The 24,051-nt window shown below is 43.9% G+C and overlaps 2 long non-coding RNA genes across 2 annotated transcripts; both read left to right on the forward strand.

Moving 5' to 3' along the window:
• The first annotated feature begins 303 nt into the window (after positions 1-303).
• LOC310677575 lies at positions 304-23,924 on the forward strand. The gene is made up of 3 exons (XR_014511292.1): positions 304-899; positions 1,615-1,823; positions 23,594-23,924. It is a non-coding gene; the product is annotated as an uncharacterized lncRNA (long non-coding RNA).
• On the forward strand, positions 5,907-8,890 carry LOC310677554. The gene is made up of 2 exons (XR_014511270.1): positions 5,907-6,071; positions 6,546-8,890. It is a non-coding gene; the product is annotated as an uncharacterized lncRNA (long non-coding RNA).
• Positions 23,925-24,051: the final 127 nt, after the last annotated feature.

Raw genomic sequence — 24,051 nt, forward strand, 5'->3', positions numbered from 1 at the left:
ATAATAAAACATTAAACATAAAAAACTTCCCTATACAGGGCTGCCTTCAGATGTTCTTCTAAAGTTTGTATAGTTACTTATCTCATTGGCTCAGAGGGGTCCCATAACTCCATACCCTCCAGCATACTCTCCAACAATTCTCTGATGAAAATAGGGACGTCCTAAGGAAAAGCAGCACATTGCGGGATCAAATCAGAAACTGGGATGGCTTCTGTAAAGCTGGGACTGTCCCTGGAAAATAGGGACATCTACTTCTCTCCAAAAGACGTGTGATCCGGAGTGAAAAGAAGAGCCTTGGCAAATGCCACTTTCACACTATGACATTACTTTAAAGCACTAGGACACCTCTTTAAGCAGTGATGACTTCCCCCAAAGGATTCTGGGAGCTTTAGTTGGTGAAGGGTGCTGAGAGCTGTTAGGTGACCTCTATTCCTTGTCCATAGCTACGATTTCCAGAAGCCTCTGTGAAGAGGGATTGATTGTTACATCACACTGGCAACTGTAGCTCTGGGAGGAGGACTAGGAGGTTGCCTAGCAAGGCCAGAGAGAGTGAGCTGGAGGATCACATTTGCACCCCACCCCCGCCACAGCCCAAGCTTCTCCACTTCTGATATAACCCTTGTGGAATACCCTCCTCAGTGAAATCCATATGGTACCCTGGCTGACATAGTTTCGGTACCAGGTACCAGAGACGAAAGGGAGAAATGTGCTAAGAGGAAGAAACACTTGGCAAACCCTCACCGTGATCAACTCCCACCTGGAAACCAATGTCCCCACTGTGGAAGTATGCGTGGATCCAGAATTGGCCTCCACAGTCACTTACGGACTCACTGTTAAATCTGTGTTCATGGAAGACAATCTTACTCAGCTACGAGTGATCGCCATAGAAAGAAGACGAGGTAAACATCTTCACCAAAACCTTTCAACTCAAGTGAGCCTGTTTTATTTTTGGTGTGCTGCCCAAGCTTCCTATTATTTGTGGAAAGGCCTTGTTCGCCATTTTTATATATTTTATGAAATATTAATGTTTTATATGGTTTTCTCTCTCTCCCTCGCCAATGGTATAATGTATAGGTATATATTTTTAAAGGTAAGTCATTTAGAGACCCTATAGGTAACAAGGTAATAAGTTTAACTAATAAAAAATATAATAATAATAGTAACAATAACAACAACAACAACAACAACAACAACAACAACAACAACAACAACAACAACAATGAACCCTGCTGGCTGGGGCTGATAGGGTCCAGAAACATCTGCAGGGCTAAAGGTTCCTCAGCCCTATTCTAAAGGGATCGACGAAAGATTAGACTGTGAAATGAAAAAGGCCAAGAAAAGGGAATAAGCAGAAGGCAATGTTTCTGTGAAGACTTTTCCAGATGGTATTGTCAATTTAATTTATTTCCTTGCTTGCAGTCTGACACTGTCCTTCGTTTTACCTAAGCATTGTGGCACATATGGTTTGATGATCACCCGCTGTTCAGAGATGCCCCATCGTACAGGCCCAACGGGGGAAACAAAGGACAGAATGTCGGAGCGTTTCTTTAGTTTCCAAAGCTTTGAAAACACACTCTTCAGGCGTAATGTTGAAAAATCCATTTCCCCCTCCAGACCATCTGCAGCCTACCTTGATGAATCCCAGGAGCCTTTTGATGGTGGTGACAGTGGTCAAGAGTTGTGTGTGTTTAGCAATCCCTTCTCCCAAATGTGTTCAGGAACCCTAAAGGCATCTGTGAAATCAAGCATCTGACTGTATTTGGACTCTGGAGTTTCTGCTCTTCTGTTTTTTGCAACTTTGAGCCACGTTCGTTCAAAGCAAGGTTAGTATGGTGGTTATTTTAGCATGGTTAGAAATTTGATGTGGAGCAGCAGAAAAAAATGGAGAGCAGCAAGGAACATGGCAAAGAGCTTCCACCCATTTCTCTCCCTCTTCCCTCTCACCACTACTTCCTGGCTCTGTATTTGGGAACAGCCACCGTAGTTGCATCTCTGCTTCATCAAGAAAGCATCTCATTCCAGCAGAGGGTCTGTAGAAGCTTGCTCTGAATGCAGGGTGAGACTCCATCAGGCAAGGCCTCCTTCCACCTGCCTTGCCCCACCCTCCGGCCCTGGGTCTCCTCATAAGGAAGCTGTGCCTGGAGGAAGAACTTGAGGGGAGAGACTCCATCAGGCAAGGCCTCCTTCCACCTGCCTTGCTCTACCCTTTGCTTCTCAATGTGTATTGTATTGTTTTATGTACTGTGGCTTGCCGTTGTTTTATTGATTATAGTTTAGATATTATTGTAACTGTTGAGTGGATTTCTGTTTAACTTTTATATGTTGATTATTATTTTATACTATTCTAATGATTGTTGAATGCTACTTTTTTGATGGAGGTTGCCTATTTTAAAGTTAAGTTTTATTATCACATTTTTGTATTGCATTAGATTGTTATAAGATGTACATTTTTTGTTTCTTCAGCTTGTAAACCGCCTTGAATATTGTAAGATAGAAAGGCGGTATACAAATTAAAAATGGTGATGATGATGATGATGGTTGCTGCTCAAACAAGCTCTCTGCTCAGCCTGCCAAGGTCCTGGTTCGAGCGGATGGGTGATTGAGGTGCTGTGTCCAGGGAGACCTGCTCAAGCAGAGAGGCTACAAGAGTTCTCCTCCGAGTCAGCTTCATCAAACTGGGAAGCAAGCAGAAAGGAGTACAGAGACCAGATGGGCTGACTTCCAGTTTGCAGGATCTACTTTAGGTTGTTGTTTTACTAGATCTCTGAGATCCACCAGCCTATTTTGTGAGGTGCAAAGCGTCTGGAGCACCATGGGAGACATGAATGGGGGATTTCCTCCCAAGGCAAATGGCAGCTTCAAAGGAACATTTTTCTTCAAGACAACAACAGGGAGGAAATTGTTAATTCTCTTCTGATACTGAGAATTAGCTTGCCCCCCATAATTGCAGCCAAGGCCACTTACTTCCCTGGCTGTGATATTTCAAAAGGTGCAAGGTATATGAATATTATAAGTATATTTGTATGCTGCTTTTCAGGGCTAAACTCAGCAAGGCAACTCTCCTCATAAAATAATATCAGCCAGACTCCCCACCCCCAACCCTGATTTCTACTCCGAATGGTTTTCCTTGTAGGTGATTTTACGAATTCAGGCAAGAGCTACACTGAGCATTGGGGAGACACTTCTCAAATCCACATATTATAGGAAATGATCTAGATTCTAACCAGTGTTATTTCAATTTTGCTTAAGTATTTATAAGGCATCTATCACATGTGTTGTTTAGACGTTTGGAGTCAGCCTTATTTACAGACATTACATCTGCAATTTTGCTGAATGCAAGCATTCTGGCACGGTGCCTCATAGATATTCTGCATCTGGGATAATTTTCATGACCTTGCAAGAACACTTACTGGAAAAAGGCAGGTTTATATCCCACCACACAATTTTTTTAAAAATCCCAAGAAGGGAGGTGGGAGAAAGTGGAATAATAAAAATTAGACCACTAATAATTATGTAAGCAACAGTCAACTTGTTTGTTTGCTTGCTTTTTTAAAGAAAAGGTTATACAACTGAAGGTCTTTATTAGGTCCATAATGGGTTTGTCTAGCTTCTTGTTTTATAAATAGGGCACATCTATCCTATAAATTGGGCACATCTATCCTATAAATGGACACGGGTGACGCTGTGGTCTAAACCACTGAGCCTAGTGGTTCGAATCCTCGCGACGGGGTGAGCTCCTGTTGTTCGGTCCCAGCTCCTGCCCACTTAGCAGTCCTAAAGCACCATGTGCAAGTAGATAAATAGGTACCACTCTGGCGGGAAGGTAAACGGCGTTTCTTTGCGCTGCTCTGGTTCACCAGAAGCGGCTTAGTCATGCTGGCCACATGACCCGGAAGCTGTATGCCGGCTCCCTCAGCCAGTAAAGCGAGATGAGCGCCGCAACTCCAGAGTCATCCACGACTGGACCCAATGGTCAGGGGTCCCTTTACCTTTACCTTCACCCTATAAATAGACTGGTCACCTATGCTGGTTCCTTCCACCATTCCTCTGCATCCAACCAGCCCTTGACTTTACCTGGGCAATAAGGGTCTTTGGGTGGTAGATGACTGGGTCTGATCCCCCCTTTCTACCATCCAGATAATACCATGTGTGTTTAGGAGGGCTTGTTAGAGTTGATATCTTTAACAGGGCAGGGCACTGCACATGGTTGCCCAGTTCATCCCTTTCTTCTCCTTTATAGGGTAGTACAAATTGGGGAACCATGTGATTGGGCATCTCCATGGTGGGGATGGGGAACCTGTGGTCCCTCTGCTGCTGTTGGACTCCAACTCCCATCAAACCCTACCCAGCAGGGCCAAAGGTCCCAATAGTGGTGGGAGTTATAGTCCAGCAACATCTGCAGAGCCACACCCCCAGTGTAGAGCAAGTGGGCATGCCTCTCCGCTGGCAGCACAGGGAGAAGTACTTTTGGCCAGGCCTACCTTGACTGCGGGACGCGGGTGGCGCTGTGGGTTAAACCACAGAGCCTAGGACTTGCCGATCAGAAGGTCGGCGGTTCAAATCCCCGCAATGGGGTGAGCTCCCGTTGCTCAGTCCCTGCTCCTGCCAACCTAGCAGTTCGAAAGCAACTCAAAGTGCAAGTAGATAAATAGGCACTGCTCCGGCGGGACGGTAAATGGCGTTTCCGTGCACTGCTCTGGTTCGCCAGAAGTGGCTTAGTCATGCTAGCCACATGACCCGGAAGCTGTACACCGGCTCCCTCAGCCAATAAAGTGAGATGAGCGCCGCAACCCCAGAGTCGGTCACGACTGGACCTAATGGTCAGGGGTCCCTTTACCCTTTACCTTGACTACAGATCCTGAAGCTGAGGCTCCAATACTTTGGTCACCTCATGAGAAGAGAAGACTCCCTGGAAAAGACCCTGATGTTGGGAAACATTGAAGACACAAGGAAAAGGGGACGACAGAGGACAAGATGGTTGGACAGTGTTCTCGAAGCTACCAGCATGAGTTTGACCAAACTGTGGGAGGCAGTGGAAGACAGGAGTGCCTGGGGTGCTCTGGTCCATGGGGTCACGAAGAGTCGGACACGACTAAACGACTAAACAACAACAACCACGACTACTCAGCTGGAATTTGTATCTATAAAGTTAGAAGCTCTTCTGGGATGAGAAATGTGATGTTAAGTCTGGCTAGAAGAAGACAGATTTCAGGCTTATACTTCTCCTCCCTGCATATAAAAACACTGGAAATTCCACCTTGTTTGCTGATATACTTTTATGATTCAGGTGCAGAGTTACTTTTGCTGACTTACGGTGATGCCGAGACCACAACAGCCATATTATTTATAACGTCATTCTAAAATTCATTGATACAAAAGTTGGTGGACACCCTTAGTGATCACAGTCTTTGTTGAATCAGCTCTTTTCCCATGTTGTAATCCAATTATTTCCCACACAATAAGAGAGGATAAGGATGAAGCAAACACTTGAAACACCATTCCTTGGATTGGGGCAGACAATATGGTGTCCTCAAGATGTTTCTGACTCCCAGCCAGAATGGCCAATAGGCAGGGAAGATGGAAGTGCTAATTGAAAAACCTAATTTTGGAAGAAAAGCAGAGCGTGACTTAGTTGTATAACTGCACCATATTTGTTACAGTAATTAATCCCTTCCCAGTCGGCTTTGCCCAATTTCTGTTTTTGTCTGTTGCCTTGTCCACATCCTTTCCTGAGGAACCTGCCTTGTTCCCCCTCTTCTCTTCAGCCAATCAGCTGTAACTATGTTAATGGGATATCCACTGTGGTTGCTAGGAAAGCAGCAGCTGACAAAACAGTGATTTGTGACATCAGCATTGTGACTTCAGGCCAAAGATCTACCAAGTCCAGCATTCTGTTCTCACATTGTCCATCTAGATGCCTCTGGGAAGCCCGCAAACAACAGCAACTTGATTCCCAGCAACTGGTGTTCAGAGACATATTGCCTTCAACAATTCAGGCAGAACATAGCCATCAAAACCAGTAGCCACTGGTAGCCTTGTCATTCTCAACTTTCCCTTTTAATGATATTCAGGTTGGTGGCCATCAATATATCTTATGGTAGCAAATTCCATAGTTTGTCTATGTGCTGTGTGACAAAGTACTTTGTTTCTTCTGTCCTAACTTTTCCTTTTTTTTTTTTTAATTGATACAGCAAGAAAAAAAAGAAAAGTAAACACAGATACAGAAATATCCACAGGAATAACAATAAACACAATGTTTTCTTAACAAACAATAAAACATAAGTTGGTCTTAACACTATAGACCCGACCTCCCATCTATTCCTTATTTCAATTTCATATTACTTCTTGCCAATACACACTTTTATCATAATTTAACTTTTTCTTAATATATCTTAACTCTTATGTCTAACTTGCAACTGTTATTGAAGTTCCTCAAATGCTGCAACAGAGTTTAAACTACTATATTTAGATTTCAAATATTCTTTGGAAACCTCCCATTTTGAGACAAATTCCTGTTTTGATTTATTCTTTATTTTTTCTGATAGACCATCTAATTCGGCATATTCTGTCAGCTTTTGGGTCCATTCATGTACAGAGGGAATTTCAATACTCTTCCATTTTGCCATGATAAGAACTCTTGCTGCGTATAAAAAGATACCCTTCATTTTTTGTGGAATACCCATTGTCCTGACTCTTCCAACATTCAGCTTATATGAAAGAGGGAGAAGAAACCCCCATTATCAAATCAGACCTTCTTGCTCCTTGCCTTGGGCAAATTGTGGGTCATGAAAAGCTCTTAACATCCTTTTCTCTTGATCCATCCCAAATATATTTGCTGGCTGGTGCTCGGGAAACCATAGAGACGAGGAATCAAGCAAGCAAAGATGGTAGCAATGGGTGCATGGTTCCAGACTGCATTCCTATTTAGGAATGCCTATGCTGAAGAATATAGCATTTGTCATGCCCTGAGCTTGATTCTGAATGAAGTAAGAACAGGGAAAGAGAGATCCTTCCCTCTCTCCGAAAAGCACTAGGAACTGCCAAGGAAAAATGGGTTTTTATTTGTTATATGGTGTGATGATAACTTTCCAGCCTGATCAATAAAGGCATTAACAGAGCCATGGTACGTTTGGCAAAAGCCTCTGCTGCTCAGATTCAGAGAGATATATGCCTGTATGAAGTTCCATCTGACATCACACTGCTACTCTGAATGAATGTGAAGGGCCCATCTGTGTAGGCTGGAGCCTTAATTCAACACAACAAGTGACATTCAGCGTCTAGACTGAAAAGGAAGGACAAGGGTTATGCTGATGTCATACTCTGACATGGAAAATCTAGAGGAAAATGCCTAACAGTTTCATTCCAGTAGACCTGCTCCCTCCTCTCCTGTCTCCCTGGTAGTGGGACTATTAAAGAAAACCAAGCTGCAAATTAGCATAAGATCAAAACACTTATGTGCAAGAATCCTTTTCCTAAGCCCATTTATTCAGGGCTAGCAAAATGCAGCCCATTATGATGGGGTTTGTTTGTGTGTGTGTGCGCGCGTGTGTGAGTGTGTCTAGGGAGACTTTGTGCATTTGGAGGTTCCCTGGTTTGTGTACTTTGTGCACAGAAGCCCACTGCATGCAATGTCTATGAATTAGGCTCCAGTGTTTGTGGTGCAATGCAGATTTTATCCTCATTGCTGTCATTACCCTGATTGGAAATTGAACCGTGGGGCTTCATCTGCCCTGGTCATGTTAGCCGTTTGGAATGAACCTTATGCTTAGATGCATAGTTCTCCCTTTTTACCTACCTAGCCCCATCCTGTGTTCTGTTGGTCATGCTGTAGTGTGACGTTGGAGCTTGCTGGAACATTGGAACGGGCTTCTTGTATATGCCTGCTGCCACAGCGGCCCAGCTGAGAGATGGAAAGGGCTCCGCGTTATGTTCCTGAAAAACCACAGCATTTGCGACAGGAGATCAGGAATAGGACCAAGTGACAATTACGGTGACATGCCAGACAATTTGGGTCAAGAGACAGATTTAAAACACAGGACTGCAATATCCAAGAGTAATTTGTGTGGCCGAAACGAAGGGGAAGGGGCCTGGCTAGGCTAGTCTGAGACTGAAGAAGGCCAGCCCACATACATGAATGCTCCTGCAGAAATAAAAATAGATGAATCCCCAAACACAGAAAACCAGCATGACAGGGAGAAGGCTGCTCTAGAACCTTTCTTCCTGAAATGCCTAGCTTCTTGATGTGGAGATGATCAACATGGAGCACCCCACATAAGAACAAAACAAGTTGGAAGAGCAAGAGACTCTTCATCTCAGGGTGGTGGATTTGAGTCCCACGTTGGGCAGAAGATTCCTGCATTGCAGGGGGTTGGACTAGGGGGTTGGGCCCCTTCCAACTCTACAGTTCTATGATTTCATGCTGGAGCGCATCAAAAGTCCTTCTAGTCCAGCATCCTTCTTTCCACAGTGGCCAGCCAGCTATTTCCACCAGGAATCCCACATGCTGTCTGCCCAGACTGTAGTCTGACAAAGCATAGACCATACAGACCATAGGCGCCATACATTTCTGAAATTTGGTGACTTTGCGTAGGATGCTCTGATAGTGCCTGTTGTGGTTGCAAAGTCTGTGAGATTGGTTAACCCCAATCTTGACTGCCTTTACTGGACTTGACTGCAACTTGACTGCCTTTACTGGAAAACTGGAAGACATGGTTTGTGTTTGCTTGCGTTGTTTTTTTTTAACCAACCAATTGTGTCGTCCTTAATAGCTACCAGTATATGTTTTGATTGTATGGTTTCCTTGGGGTGCCTTTGACTCCAGTATCTAATTGGAGTGATTATTTAGTTGTTGTTGTTTTTTTAAAAAAATGTACCAACCAATATTGAAAAATACTGTAAAGAAGAAGAAAAAGGCAAAATACAAAATGCAGTTTAAAGCAGTAAAATGCATTAAGCAGTGCTACCTGGAAAAGACTGGGGGGAGCGGGGGGAGTAAGGAGCTGCTTAAAAGAGTAAGTTGTTGGTGCCATTCTAATTTCCAGGGAGAGTCCGTTCCATACTACGGATATCACCATACTAAAAGCTCTGCCTTGCGAACTCCTTAAACAGACTCCTGGGGCATGTGGTACCCACATTAGGGCTTCGCTTGATGATCTAAAGGTTCAAGTAAGATTGTATTGTGACGTATTTCCTCCTCTCTTTCTCTCTCTTTCTCACTAACTTCTCTCTCTCTTTCACACTATCTTCTTATAAATGAAATTATTCAAAGAAAAGAAAAGGGTTGAACAGGATAAAAAGGCAGCCTTCCAGGCAAACAGATCCTAAGTTGTTTACAGCTTTGTATACCAACAACTCCCAAGGAAGGAAGGAAGGAAGGAAGGAAGGAAGGAAGGAAGGGATAGAAATTTAATAAATAAACAGCAAAACATTAAACTTGGCCTGGTAGCTAATTGGTAGTTACTGCAGATCCCTTAGTACAGGCTTCAACCTCGGCCCTCCAGATGTTTTGAGACTACAATTCCCATCATCCTTGACCACTGGTCCTGCTAGCTAGGGATCATGGGAGTTGTAGGCCAAAAACATCTGGAGGGCCGAGGTTGAGGAAGCCTGCCTTAGCAGCTATATTACATATTGATGGTAAGTTGCCCCTAACAGCATCCAAGCTGCACCAGCTGCAGTTCCCAGGACAGCCTTAAGGGCAGCCCCACATGGAGCATGTCGCAGTAATGCAGTCGAACAGCCAGTTTTTCTATTGAAAAAAGGTTAAACTGATGGAAGTTGTCCTTGGTAGTACATCAGCCCTAGAAGGGTGGGATAGGAATTTGTTTAGAAGTACAAAGGTGGAAGGCTGCATTGTGGGCTTTTTGTTGTTGTTGGGGAATAAGAAATTTAAATAATTGGTGCTAACAGTGGAGCTCCTATCTAGGCCCAGTGGCTGCCACCTCCCATCTCAACGCTGACCGTGAAATGATGCTGTATCATGATGCTGATAGAGCATAATTCCAGGGGCATTGTGGGAGGAAATGGTGGCCCCTCATTGGCCGGTATGTGAGAGAATGTATGTCAAGTGCTTTGAATGCTCTAAAATGCAACTTTATTACCGCAGCAAATTTGGAATTCCAATAACGTAACATGAGGTTTAAAAATCACTTTAATAGATGGTGATGTTTCTACTCCAGCAACTCCTAGCAGAGACTGGCGAATAAGTGAGATTTTGGTAGCTCCCAAACAGCACTGGTTTCTCAAAGTCATTGGTTTTCAGTCATCCACTTGAGAGTTGCGAAGAAGGATCATGTGTAGGATTTCATGTTGTCTTTTTTTTTTTTTTTTTGCACTCCCCCAACAGATGCCACAATTTCCTTGAGCGCAAAAATTAAAAATTAAATTGGGTTGTTGTTGTTTTTCATTTGGAATGGATTAGTTGATTGCAGTTTATAGCACAACAAGCAACCTCCCTGAAGCCTTATATGGCAAATGCACTATAACCTTTGTAGATTTACTACCTATGTGATAAATGTTACTGAGCTAATAATAAGGTGAAGGGAAAGCAAGGCCACGTTTACCTGATTTTTCTGCTTTAGAGGGAAATTGCTAGATGGCAGATTTCGTGGTCTAGCTGGCTTTATTGCTCATTTTCAGTTTTGCAGCTTTCTTTGTTTGTTCTCATGGGTCATAATGACTTCTGCAAGAAAAAGAAATTGCATTTTCCTGGGCGCACTGAGCCAGGGTGTTAGGCAAATGTGAAAGGTGATGATGGAATTTGGATTGGGTTCCAAACCAAGCTCAGGTCACTGAGGTTTAAAAATATTCCTTTCAAAACCAGTTCATATGTAAAATCCTTATAGGCTAGTAAAAGTAAATTAGAGACAGAGCTAAACCTACTGCATTTTCTGCAGTGTTTGAAAGTGCCTTCCCTTTACAAAAAATATTCATTTATTTCATTATATTTCCTTCACTTGTCTCCACTCACCATTGCCCTCACTTGCCCTCCACAACAGCTTTCTGTAGGCAAACTTACATTTTCATTTCACTCCTTTCAAAGTATGGTACCTAATGTTGAATTTTGTGGGTGGGGGGAATCATACTTATGATTAATCTAGAAATGGTGGCAAAGCACCAACTGAGAAAAATGGTACAAATCCAAAGACAATCATGGCTTTAAAGAGGATTGAGGAAAGTTGAATATAGATGCAATCTAGGTGCTTTTTGGTTGAAACTTTCTATCCCTTCAACATGGCTGGCTTTAGTTTTTACATTAAAATCAAAACTAAGGAAGAATTAGTGCACCTCTCAATGAAATAACACACAATGTTATTTTAGGGTTGATGTTTTACATTTCTTGCCTATTGGAAAACTTTGCTATATATGAAGCGCACCAAGGCCAGTTCTTCTGTTTTCTGTTTTCTGTTTTCTTTAGGGAGGGAGGGCGGGGGGAAGAGAGAGGAAGAAACAAGCTCCATTTTCAGATGTAAAAGATTCTGGCCTCTTGCCAGCTGCTAGACATTCAAGAGGTATGGTGTAATTCATCCAGCAGTAACGTAAAGTTTTGTTAGCAGACTCTGTGCTGGCTGCATTACTAATGTTCCATTAAATTGGCCAGCTCCATATTAAAAGAAAGATCTATGTGCTCTGTACACCCTTGCAACAATAATGCTTGACAATAATTACAGTGACACCCAAGTCGAGGTGGTCTGGTTGGCACCAACAGCACAATATTTCTCTTTAACAGGCGCTTGATCAAACATGTTAGCAAACATTTTGCTGCAACGGGTAAGATTAAGATTAGAGCAACAAGGTGGGGGGAAACCCCAGAGATGTTGGGCTGTCTTTTTCTTATTACTCATGCTTAAGAGAATATTTTCAACATGAATGAAAAACCTACGCGGGGCAATCACCCTGCATAATTAGAACTCCCGACCTGCACTCACCTGCGCAAAAGGAACTGTGTACCATGGTAGGAAAGCCGTTTTTGTTGTGGTCCTTTGGGAAACAGAAAAATTAAGCTAGCCGTGCTTGTTAGTTATACAATACATCACAGGAGAGACCTCTTTAGATGGGGGAAGCTATGGGTCATCCAACCAGCACATAGGAACATAGGAAACCAGGCCCACTGAGGGTCCGTATTTTCCAGGGATAGCCCCGGATTCACAGAAGCTGTCCCAATTTCTGATTTGATCCTGGAACGTTCTGCTTTTCCTTAGGAGTTTCCCTTTATTTTCATCAGAGAAATGTTGGAGGAGACGTATCTATTTTCATTGGAGAAACATTGGAGGGTATTGAAAAGCTGTCCCTATTTTCATCGGAGAAATGGGGGGGGGGGCTATGGAGTTCTGTGACTCCTGAGCCAAGGAGATATGTAACTATACAACCTTTAGAAGACATGTGGAGGGAAGTTTTTAATGTCTAATGTTTTATTATGTTGGAAACTGCCCAAAAAAGCTCAACAACTTTGGTCTCTTAAAAAAAGCTCTGCCCCGGCACTGGTGGTGTTGCTACACCCCTGCTTTCCTTAGACATTATTATAGTTTGGCATTCTGGGCTTCTAGATCACCCATGGGTGATATGTGGAATTCTGTACCACCCATGGGACCCATTGAACACATCTCCCAAGTCTTCCTCTTATTCCCTGTCCCCAACTTCCTCTCCTCCTCATGGTTCCTTCCATGGCATGGGGGCTAGCCTGGAAACCTCTGTTTGGCTGCTTCAGTATCAGACAAGTCCCAAATTCTGTGCCTCTTTTTTCATTCCCTCAGAATTGTGACATACAAAGTGTAGCCCCCTGATGGCACACTAGTATATGGAATTGATCATTGCTGCTTTCCATGTAGGGTTGCCAATTGATGAGGGGAAAAATAGCTGGCCTGCTCCTGTGCTTTTCAGATCACACTGAGGTCCAGAAATCAGCAGCTGAAGGGAGCACATCAGGGCATGACGATAGGCACTTTCACCTGCTAAGGCCTGCTAAGACCCGAAACAGAAGCTGGTAAAGAAGAATTGGCAACCTCACCTCAGTTTGAGAGCAGAATGCTTGAAGCCACCCTTGTCCAACGCTGTCCAAAATTGTGTCAGATTTTCCTGCTGCGTTCCCCTCCTTGACTTTGAGGAGGTGATGCGCGTCCTTTTGTCTGCTCTGGACTTATTAACTCGCGCTCCAAGTTCACAGCCCAGGAGTGAATGTGGAGAAACCTAATTTAAATCAGTTGGCAATTTCTATTACAGAGGGAGGAATAGGAACTGTCGGCAGGCCACTTCCAGATGCTCTCTCTCCTCTGGAAATCAATCCCTCAATTGAAATGGGCTGTGTTGTTTGCTTAATGAAATCCTGTATTCCATAGTCAATAATGCAGACATGCTGCTTTTAGCATTAAAAAATAAAAATCCAAAACAGCTGAGTTATTAATGTTAGAAAAACAGTGGCAAGGCCAGACTCAGCAACTAATACTCTTCATGATGTTTATTGGCACTAAACATATATTATGTAGTCATTAAGTAGGATGGTTGTGTGCAATCTCCATAATATTTTTTCATGCTTTCATTGTGTTAGAATGGTAGGTTCTGTGTCGTGTAGAAACACAGACAAGCCCTTGATGTTAATGATCTAAAACCACACAAGATAAAGCGCACTATAATATGCTGTTTTACTAATGACTTGATAATATATCTGCCCTCTCTCAACATTGCCTCCTCTGTTCATTCATAATCTTACTAAAATCCGCTTTCCCCCGCTTTATCTGATGAGCTATCTCTATTTCCCTGTGTTTCAAGCCAAACCTTCCCACTAACTCAGCCATATTAATGAGCACAAAAATTATAAGCCATGTTTTTACTCACCCACGTATCACTTTAAGTTTTTTTTTTTAAGTCACCTTGATTGTCTGAAAGGAACGAATTTTACAGAAGCTTCCCTGCCTGGTCGTCTTGAGGCAACTCCTGTTCATCACAGGAGACTAGCCAAGGCTCTATATAGCTTTGCCAACCATCTCTAACTGCTGCAGTCATTTTTGGCAACACTATACTATTTTTTTGCCAACAAAGGTCTGTATAGTAAAAGCTATGGTTTTCCCAGTAGTGATGTATGGAAGTGAGAGCTGGATCATAAAGAAGGCTGATCGCCGAAGAATTGATGCTTTTGAATTATGGTGCTGGAGGAGACTCTTCAGAGTCCCATGGACTGCAAGGAGATCAAACGTATCTGTTTTTAAGGAAATCAGCCCTGAGTGCTCACTGGAAGGACAGATCGTGAAGCTGAGGCTCCAATACTTTGGCCACCTCATGAGAAGAGAAGACTCCATGGAAAAGACCCTGATGTTGGGAAAGATGGAGGGCACAAGGAGAAGGGGACAACAGAGGACGAGATGGTTGGATAGTGTTCTCAAAGCTACCAGCATGAGTTTGACCAAACTGCAGGAGGCAGTGGAAGACAGAAGTGCCTGGCGTGCTCTGGTCCATGGGGTCACGAAGAGTCGGACACAACTAAACGACTAAACAACAACAACAACATACTATTTTTTGTTACAATAGGTTGTATCCAACCGCAGCATTATGATAGCGGACACCACGTACGCCTACGCAGTGGGGCATCCGGTTTTGTAGGTCCCAATGTGGATTGCTCATTCCCCAAAAGGTTTCTTCAAAGGATTCAAGATGGGGGTGGCAGCCCTCCAGAACAGTATAAGATATGATATGGAACACTCTTGTAGGTGCCCTGCCTTGCATTAGTGGAAGGCTTTCTGCTACTGCAAGGTCAATAGTGCCAAAGTCAATCCAGTGGAACATCGCTATTTTCGTCAGAGAAATGTGGGAGGGTATGGAGTTCTGTGGCCCCCAAGCCAAAGGAGATGAATAACTATATAACCTATAGAAGACATGAAGGCAGCCCTGTATAGGGAAGTTGTTGTTTTTTGTTTTTTTTTTTTAAAATGTTTCACGTTTTATTATGTTTTTATATATGTTGGAAGCCACCCAGAGTGTTTGGGGCAACCTGGTCAGAAGGGCGGGGTATAAATAATATTATTATTGAGTTGGATATCCCTGTATCGCAATACCTCAAGGACTGCCTCTTTCCATATGAACCTACCTGGACCATGAGATCATCTTCTGAGGCCTTTCTTCACGCGCCTTCTGCTTGAGAGGTCTGGAGGGTGGTAACACGAGAATGGGCCTTCTCTGCAGTGGCTCCCCGTCTGTGGGATGGTCTCTCCAGGGAAGTTTGCCCGGTGCCTTCATTACACACCTTTAGGTGCCAGGCGGAAACATTCTTTTTTAAGGCCTTTGGTTGATCTGTTTGACATTCTATACCCTTTTAAAATGTGGCTCTTTTTGGGGTGTGTGTGTGTTATTAGGTTGTTGTTTTTATTCTGATTATATATGTTGTGATCTTTTCTGTGAATCGCCCTGAGACCTCTGGGTATAGGGTGGTGTATAAATTGAAGTAATAAAATAAATAAATAAATAAATAAATAAATAAATAAATAATTTTCATTGGAGAAATGTTGGAGTGTTTGGGGATGCCTTTGAAAAGCAGACATAAGAATTATAAGGCTGCAGTCCTATGGATACTTATGGAATAATCTTTGCCTGAGGTCCCAAGAAAGCTGGTGGGAGAATGACTAGTTTGTACGCAAACCCCTTTTCCAAGTGAAAGGGGCTTATGGAGGGTGTTTTGTCTAGACTCTCCCCCCAAATGCAGCTGGTTCTACATTCACTGAAAGCTGCATCCTGTCCCGTGCAGGAAGGCTGCAGTACTCTTCGCTCTGAGTCTGGGTTGAACAGATGAGAATCACAGGCACCCTCTCATCCATGAACTGACCTGGGCTGACCCTTCTTAACTTATGAGAGCTGACAAGATCGCAGCCTGAGGTGATATGACCAGTGGCACTTCTTCTGCCTGCCTGTTCTCTTCCTTCCTTCCGCTTTACACTTATGTGAGTGTGTGTCTGAGTCTTCCCTAAATATTGTAACTCAAGCTGACAAAATCCAGGAACTTGCAAATCGAGTCTCTTGGTTTGTCCTGAGCTCACCCTGCTATGCCGAAGCTCTTGGCTAATATCTGTGATATTGCCTTCAGTGGGGCATTGGTAGATGAATTAAACACAACTTTTTACTCCTTCCTCCCCTCTCTCTCCTCCTCCTTCCCCCTCCCTCTGTTTTTATTAGTAGTGAAATGAGGTTAACAACCACAATTCAGCCCTAGAAGTGATAACAAGAACAGGGTACGGTTACAGGGGCATCTTCCTTGGGCGCAATCTGGGCAGAGGCACCAAAAGTGGGCATCTAAGATCTTGCAGCATGTCCCCAGATATTAAAACAATGCTAAATGATGTGGCATGCATTTCAGTATGGATCAGTCAGGTGAGAAAAGCTGGTAGTAGCTTACTCAGAGTCTGATTGAGGGCAGCAGGCCTGGTACATGGGGTGCCGGGTTTCAGGGTATCAGCTTCCTCCCCCATGTTAGTAGATAAGCAGAATAAAGGAAAAGGAGTCTTCTTACCAGTTAGAAACTTTAGTAATCGCAGCGAACACATCTCCCAGAATGGCATTGCTCCCAATTAAGGACACCACCCCCTTCTGTCCCTATTCATCTACATCACTTCTATGTTTTATAATCTGAGCTTGAACCCTCTGTGCTTTCTGTTCTGCCAGTTTCTGAGCTCTCTGTGACTTTGGAGAAAGGGGGGGGGATGCTGTCCAGAGACTGTGAATGTGTTAACCCTCTCTCTTCCTGTCCCCCCCCAGCTGTTCCCCATCCAGTATTTCCCAGCTTCTGCCTTCTGAACTATGTCCCTCTGCAAACCACTGTTCCAAATGTATACTGTCCTCCTGCTCCTGGGAAGATTCAGGGAGAGGGGGAGGCTCCCACCATTCCTCCTCAGTGCAGTCCTCCTCAGCATGGTCCCTGACACAGGGGCACACTTGCTGTTTCTCATTGGCCCTGTGTCTGCAGCAGTCTAACTTAGGAAAGCACATTCAGCAATGGAATATTGTTGGTGGGAAAGGAGTCAAAAACAACAACCAGATATAGGTGGCACTGGGCGGCAGCAGTTGCCTATGCTTTGGCCAATAGCTTTGAGCAGTAACTGTCTCAACAGTGTGAACTTTGGATTTCGGTAGCTGTTCCTGAAGACAGGATATTGTATGGAGGCAATAACAGGCTGGAGGTAGGCCCCAAAATGGGAAACTGAATCAGAACAAGACAGAGGTGTTAGGTGTTCTGAAATCCTAATTCTGGGAAAGGGTGAGGAAGGAACAGTTGTGTAATTTGGGGTACTCGTGGATCACATGTAACCTTGGTGGTCTACTTCTAGCTACAGCTGGTTTGGCAACTATGGTCCATCCTAGTCCGAGGTGACTTGACTGCTGTACTTCATGCTTTGGTAGCCTCCACAATGGATCATTGCAGATATGTGCAACCTCAGAGAGGGTTCCAGACACCTCTATCTGCCTTTCAGGACTCCTCCCAGGCTCCTAGGTTTCATCCCTTACTAGTTCTGCTCTGCACCCTCCTCAAGTGGTTGGTTTGTTTTTTTGGCCTGGCTGGAAATTTTTACCTTGAACTGACATGGGCTTCAAAAGCCCCACACATGAGACTCTCTTTTGGCTGTTCTCATAGTTTGGTATCACCTTTCAGAGTGAGCAATCTGGGTCCTAGTCCTCTATCTTCATCTCAGGTTATTATTGTCCTCAGTTACACCCACAAGGTAGGCTTTGCTTTTATTGGGATTACAGTATTTCCATCATCCAGAGATGGGATCCAATTCTCATTCTCATCTGTCGTGTGCCTCATTGTACTACTCTTTTCAGCTATACCAGGACCCACAGGATTGGTCTGCCTGTCACTAAAGTCCACTGGTCTTCTCTTGTAAGCGCCTTTAGGGCTTTAAAAGCCACCAGGACCTTTTCAGTTGTGGCTCTTTCAGCAAGGCTCTATGAAACGCCTTGCTCAAAGAAGACTGCCAAGTTACCTTTCTCCTAGCTTTTAGGAGACTGGTTGAACACATTTATTTTGTAAAGCTTTCAGGATTAAATGCTGCTATTTTAACCCTGACATTTGTGCGCTCTCTATTATGGGCATATTATTAGGCTTTTATTTTTATTGCTTATTTTAAATACAGTGGTACCTCTGGTTAAGAACTTAATTCATCCTGGAGGTCCGTTCTTATCCTGAAACTGTTCTTAACCTGAGGTACCACTTTAGCTAATGGGGCCTCCTGCTGCTTTCATGTGGCCGCCGCACAATTTTTGTTCTCATCCTGAAACAAAGTTCTTAATCCGAGGTACTATTTCTGGGTTAGCAAAGTCTGTAACCTGAAGCATCTGTAACCTGAAGCACCTGTAACCCGAGGTACCACTGTAAGATTTAATGCTAGGTAAGGGTAAAGGGACCCCTGACCATTAACTCCAGTCTCGGGTGACTCTGGGGAGCAGTGCACGGAAACACCGTTTACCTTCCCGCTGGAGCGGTACCTATTTATCTACTTGCACTTTGACGTGCTTTCGAACTGCTAGGTTGGCAGGAGCAGGGACTGAGCAATGGGAGCTCACCCCGTCATGGGGATTCAAACCGCCAACCTTCCGATCGGCAAGTCCAAGAGGCTCAGTGGTTAAGCCACAGCGCCACCTGCGTCCCAATCCGATTTAATGCTATTTTATGCATATTACCTCGGAGATCCATTTGGACTGAAAGGCTGCACAGGAATTAAATAAAGTCCATCACACCAAACTTTTCTAGTGGAAATATCTAGGTTTGCAAAAGCATTTAGTCCCAAAGCAGTAAAAAGGGTGGTGGGTGGGAAGTAGGTGAGATAATTTGCATATGAAAACCAATATTTCATCGTATGCATCTTCCTCTGATAATAGGAAATTATCTCCAAGGAGGTACAGCTCTGTAGAAATCTAATTGGACTTCTAACAACTTGCAGAAAGAAAACTCTTAATGCCACATTTTAACACATGCAAATGTTGGATATTGTTTAAAAACAACCACCTCCCAGCATACGAGCTCAATACGGTGTGCATCAAGGGAGTGTAGCATAAATGGCCCCATTCTCCACGCAATTCATGCATGTAACTCCCATTGACATGAAAGGATGCTATGAGCAACTCTGGCTGAGCTAACTATAGCGTTAACAAGAAGCTCACAATTAGAGACAATTACCTTGGGCTTTTTGCACCTGGTGCTTACAAGGTGCCTTTGTTGACAGGATTCCTTGCAGGAGAGAATCTTTTTTCCAGCCTGTGCTCCCCCAGAGTCTGAAAAATCTCGTTGAGAAGTCCTTTAGTCTAAGGCCTAGATCTTACTGAAGTGGTAAACTTGTGTCGGGGCCGTTCCACTTTGGACTGTAGGTCATGGGATGGAACTGCCACCTCCCTCCTAGCCACTACTAGGGGGGAGGGGAGATTCCTACACATAGAAAACCAGCATGTCAGAACGAAGGCTAGGCCAAGAGTCTTGTCCTTCACATATGTGCTTTGTTTTTGTTGAGTAACAGAGCACTCAGTAGTGTCAGTCCCTGAAAAAAAAGTGGTACAGCTCTCACACAAGATGACCACCTTGGTTCCCCCTTACTGATTCCCAAATATGATCCTGGGAACTAAACTAATAGTGTGGGCTGGGACAATTGTCAAGGGTGCTGGGTGGATAATCCATTGAACTCAGATGTCTGTTGCTGGTGGGGGGAATATTATTGTTCTTCAGTAGTCACTCCCTTAGTTTAGTGGTTCTCAAAGTGCTCAGGAGAATGTTAGGGTTCTTTGAAAGCTTATTAGGGATTTCTCCATGAGCAGATCAGTAATGGGAAACAAGCTTCTCTGAAAGGCAAGCTTGCTTACCACTATCAGTCCCATCCCCCATAATGTGCAGCTGCCAGAGAATGCTGGGTGTGTTCCGGGTTGCACCCAATTTAAGAGCAATAACAATGAATGCTTGATGCACTTGGCTAGTTCTGCAGGTAAATTACAGCTGTGCTCCAGAATTCTCAGCAACGTGCCTGTCCTGGTGAAGATGCTGATCACACAGGAAGGGTGATGGCCCAAGCAAGAGGGAGGTCAGTAGATCCAGGGAGGCAAGGTGAGGATCAGCACCCTGGACAGGGACCAGGGTGTTGGTCACAGGACCAGAGTTAGTTATCCTGCCCCATGAGGCAGAACATACCAGTTATCTCAGCAGCGTCCTGGAGCAACTGGCAGATCTTTATAGCCTGGGGTAGGAATTCATAGAGCAGAGGCCCCACCTCCTAAATACTGAATCTGGTCAGTGACTTCCTCTGCAGCTGTTGGCTTCTTCTAGGTTTCAAGGAGTGGGGATACAAGGGCTCACTTGGTTCTCTGAGGAATCTGTGGACCATTCATCAGAGTTCAGCAGCAGAGGTGTATCCGTGGGGTTCAGGGGAAGAGATTCAGGCTCTGGTGCTCATGTCTCCTCATGGGACAGACCATGGAACTGATTCATCTCCTCAGAGCTGCTTTCATGGAAGGATTCAGTCCCCAAGAATTAGTGGTCTGAGGTCAGCACAGTGCCAAGTCTCTGTGGCAAATGTGGCATGGGCAGATCTCCCAGGAGCCAAACATTGTAAAGGTCACCACACCAGTTAGTAGAAAGGTCAAGAACTGCAGAAATGAAGACCCTTAGGTTCTGGATAAAAATTAAATTAAATTCCAGGAGTGCTGGAATCTATGGGGAAGAAGAGGGAAAAACAGTGGGGTGGAAGAAGAACAAAACCAGGAAGATATTTTCTTTGGCCAATGGAAATGTTCCTAAAGAAACAGAAATGACACAGCTGTTCCTCTAACATTCAAAATCTTGCTTCGCCCAGCATTTCCCCACAGTATTCCCCCCTCCACTCAGCCCTGTTGCGGCCACAGTGAAATTGATATCAACCTGCCCCTTATAGGTTGTTTGCAAAATCAACAAGAAGAATTTCACACTTGCTTAAAAACAAACATTCAGACTAATTGAATTCAGGAACGAGAACAATCTCTCCTGTCCTCTGTCTGTACATGATATATGCTCTCTCTTATCAGGAGTGCCCGACGTTAGAAGGGACGCACGACCTAACAACAGTGTTTGCTTTCTTTTGCTAGGAATTTCTCCATTCTCTTCACATTGCAATTTAATTTTCTTCATTGGTTGGATATCTGGAGCAGGGTTCAGTCCAATGAAAAGAGCTTCAGGCTCTGTTTATCTATCTACAGACACATACCCCTTTGGATCGGCAAGAAATATTTGGGCATTTAAATTTAAACACACCATCTATGAGATATGAATGATATAGCCAGATCAAAGGAACGACTGCCATGCTCCTTCACTGCCTTGCATGGCAATGTGATATTCCAATTTTGCAAGTACAATGACCTTGGAGTATTTATACAAATGTGCAGTGAGCACATCTCTTTCACAGTGTCCACAGAAACTGGATGACCGCTCAGATGAGGCTGCTGTTACAGCTGGCTTTGTTGACATATTGTCAAGGTCAACCTTAACATTAGGTAGATTGAGATAGCTGCCTCAGGCAATGGAAGTTTGGAAGTGTCTCTGTGTGATAGGAGTACCCCAAGCTGTTTCCTCTGAGTCCTGCACATGTTCCTGTCCTCCTGAACCGGTGCCCAAGTGGCAGTGATGCTTGTACATGTGTTGCTCCACTCACATGACACACACTGGTGCCACAGATGCTGCACTATAGCCATGCAGAGAAGTGAGCAAGTTGCAGTGAGGTGTTGGAGCACAGCCATGTGTACGACAAGGCCTGCCCTGTACCCTATGAGCTAGTTTGCAGACCTCAGATGCAGTGGAGAAGATTGTCCCATTGCCAGCAATGAAATAAAATTCAGCTTCCAGTCCGGCTTCTATATGGTCACAATAGATCTTGCTTCTGAATCATAGAATTGTAGGAGTTGGAACGAACCCTGAGGACCATCTTGTCCAACCCTCTGCAATGCAGGAATATGCACCTATCCCATACAGGGATCAAACCTGCAACCATGCTCTAACCAACGGAGCATTTTTCATGCTACAATATGTCCTTGAGCAGTTAAGGATTTACAGTGGTACCTTGTTATGAGTCTGGGATCTATTCCGGAGCCCCGGACGCTCAGCGAAAAGGACGCTCGACAAAGCACCGCTCTGTGCATGTGCGTGGAGTGGTTTGCGCTTCTGCGCATGCACGAGCAGCAAACCTGGAAGTAACCTGTTCCGGTACTTCCGGGTTTGCCGTGGATGTCCTCCGAAATGGACGCTGGACAGGGCGGACTTATACGGAGGTACCACTGTAGTTCCATTTGTACTAAACTGTGTGGATAACGTCAACTAAGACAGAGGGCTTATACACTCGGGACATATTATTGCTGTGCTCTTCTGATTACCTCTTCATAACCACAAGCCTACTTCTAAGTGATGTCTATAGATAATTAACTAGCAAACATCGACCTGCAACTGATGTCCTGCAACCTTAGCTCAGGTGGCTTGTCCTATCAGCACTGGGATCTTTTTGGGGACAGAAAGGGCTAAGGTGAAGTAGAGTTCATAAGAGAGAGGAATAAAGATATGGATGGGGGAGAAGAGGAAGAAAAAATGAAACAGGAATCCCATATGCAAGTTTGGGGTTAAAGGTGGCCTAAAAGGCTGGAGATCCCTGTGCTTTGCCAAATGACAACTATTGGGTCTTAAAATTAAATTACTGCGTGGTGAATGCTATAGAATGTAGCTATATGATCCCTGAGTGAATGTAGCTATATGATCACATGATCTGGTGACAATCCACTCCATAGAAGCAAGTAACAATTATGAATGAACCCCAAGCCAAACTAGTCTTTTGTATATGATAAATCAATACTTCCCCTAAACCATTTGGCAAATTCTACTTCCACTCAGTCAAAGTGAATGTTTGTAGTATGGCTCTTCTGAAAACCCTCCTTTTTTCCTTATCTTTGTATCTACCGATACGTTTTAGTTTTTAGTCTGCAGCCCATGCAATCTACAATGAAGAATTTTTATTGTACATATAATTTTGTGTTTTTTACTGTTTTTTTATCTCTTGTATTTTTCAATTTCCTTGTTCACCAGTTAGATATTTTCCTTTAAGTTCTTTAAATAAACAATATTTTGGCTAGTGTAGCCCTAAGAAACTGCGCCACCTCTGGCTGAAATCTCACTTTGTTCATAAGTTTACCTTAGGCGAGTTCCTGTTGCTCAGTGTCTGTGACCCCTTTCTTTAATATGGGAAAAGCATCTTATAAGCAGTGGCGTAGCGTGCGTTGTCAGCACCCGGGGCAAGGCAAGTAATTTGCACCCCCTAACCCGTGGATTTGCGCCCCCTAACCCTACCCCAGATGTTGCGCCCGGTGCGGCCGGCCCCCCCTGCACCCCCCACGCTACGCCACTGCTTATAAGAATTATAAGATTAGCAACGTAATAGTTGCCAAGTGCTTTGGCCACTGTGTACATGCTAAAAACTATGATGATTTACCTTTTAAGTATAACTGAGTGAAGACTGTTCTCCTTCTCTTTAGTGTTCAGATGTGTGTCCTAGAAAAGGGATATGTAAAATTGTGCTGTCTAAGACTGCTGCTGCAGTTTCTTTATATATTTTCACTTTCTCAGAATGAAACAAAACTCCTTTGTGGACCGAGATGCTCTGTGTACAGAAATGAATGGAAGGTTTCCTGGAAAAAAGGAGAGGAAGAGTGGCGTCTTGGATGATTAAAAGATAATTATTTTAATTAGTCCAGACCATACCCTTAGTCGAAATGTGCAGTAGATGCACAACCTTTTTTTAAATTTAAAGCACAGATTAGAACTTTTGAATAGTCTATTGCAGTGGTCCCCAAACTGTGATCCACGAGCCTCATGGTGGTCTGCATTTGCATATGGACTTGTGGTTGAAGATGGGAGATGGCATATCCGTTGTATTAAAGATTAATATATGTTTCTGTATTTTCTTGCTTTTATTTCTCATACTGCATTTTGTTATATTATGGTGTGAATTCTAGAACTGCAGTATCATGTTCAGGGGGAAGATGCTACCGACTTCAATTTTTTGTCTATAATGCTTCAGTTAA

This window comes from Podarcis tiliguerta (genome assembly GCF_965153285.1).
Source record: "Podarcis tiliguerta genome assembly, chromosome: 5".
Lineage (NCBI taxonomy): Eukaryota > Metazoa > Chordata > Lepidosauria > Squamata > Lacertidae > Podarcis > Podarcis tiliguerta.